Source organism: Fulmarus glacialis, unplaced genomic scaffold (assembly GCF_000690835.1).
Source record: "Fulmarus glacialis isolate BGI_N327 unplaced genomic scaffold, ASM69083v1 scaffold27699, whole genome shotgun sequence".
In the NCBI taxonomy this organism is placed as follows: Eukaryota; Metazoa; Chordata; class Aves; order Procellariiformes; family Procellariidae; genus Fulmarus; species Fulmarus glacialis.
The window spans coordinates 1-1,264 of NW_009235619.1; positions in this window are offsets into that span (position 1 = coordinate 1).

Below are 1,264 nucleotides of genomic sequence, written 5' to 3' on the forward strand. Positions count from 1 at the left end.
GGTGTGCACGGCCCCCCCCGGCTTGCATCGGGGAGCTGCGGGGTTTGCGCTGCGTGCGTGACCCCACGGGTGTTGCATCGTGCACGGCCCACGGGGGTTACATTGTGCGTGGCCCCACGGTTGCGTTGTGCATATTCCTGCGGTTGCGTTGTGCATCGTGCGTGGCCCACGGGGGTTGCATTGTGCATGTCCCCACGGTTGCATTTTGCGTGGGCCCCGGGGGTTGCGCTCATCCCCCCTCAGCCGTGCCTGTGCCGTGGGTTGTGCAGGAAGGGGAGGCTGCAGGACAGGTGCAGAGGAGAGGGCAGCTTTGCTTTATTTTGCTTTATTTTGCTTTATTTTGCTTTATTTCCCCCTCCAGCAAGGTTTGCAAAAGGAGGAGCAGGGGATGGTGCAAAGCGGGGTGCTGCCCCCTCCCTGGCATCGCAGGTTTGGGGGGTGGCAGAGCAGAGCGGGGAGCGCAGTGTCCGTCGGGACACGAGCTCTTGGCCCCCCTCCTGCCCACGTCAGTGCATGGGACTCTGCGCTAAGGCGTGCACCGATTAATCCACGCAAAACGCGGGGAAACAAAACCCGGGCTTCGCTTTGGGATGCTCCGAGACCACCAAACCCTGAATCCCTGCTGAATCCCTGCATCCCGCCGGGGACTGCTTCCCCGCAAGCAGGTTGCTCCGACTCGCCATTTGGGGAGGCTCGGAGCTCGTCGGGGTCTGCAGCTGGAGCGAAGCGTCCCTTTGCGGCATCTCCAGTCGGCATCGTGGAGACGGGGGTGGATTTTAAGGTTGTGAAGGACCGCGTTGCCTTTCTGGCCCCATGAGCGGAGCCATCCCGGGGTTTTCTCGTGCTGGTAAAGGATGTAACGCGGTGTCAGATAAACGAGCCTTGACTTGGCATCGCTGCTGACCACAGCGTGGCCTTGAAGCCGAAAGATGCTTTGCAGGCTCGAGGCTGGCAGGAGGAAAAAGGCATCCCAGGCGTTCAGAAGAGGCTGAGAAATGCGATATCGCACTGGAGAAAGCATCCGAGGTGTCCTGCATCCCTCGTGTCGGCAGCATTTCCCATTCCAGGCCATACGGAAGTGGCACAGCACGTGTGATCTTTGCCCGTTTCCTTTCAAATTTGCCCCGGTTGGCGCAAAGGAGTTTCTTGCAGGCAGCGCAGGGGCGAGAGAGGAAGAGCTTTGTGGCAGGAAAGGGAGAAGTGTGACCGTCGGAGGGCTCTTTGGCTGCCCGGGCTCGGCTCCGCGGGGCTTGCCCGGCTGTGC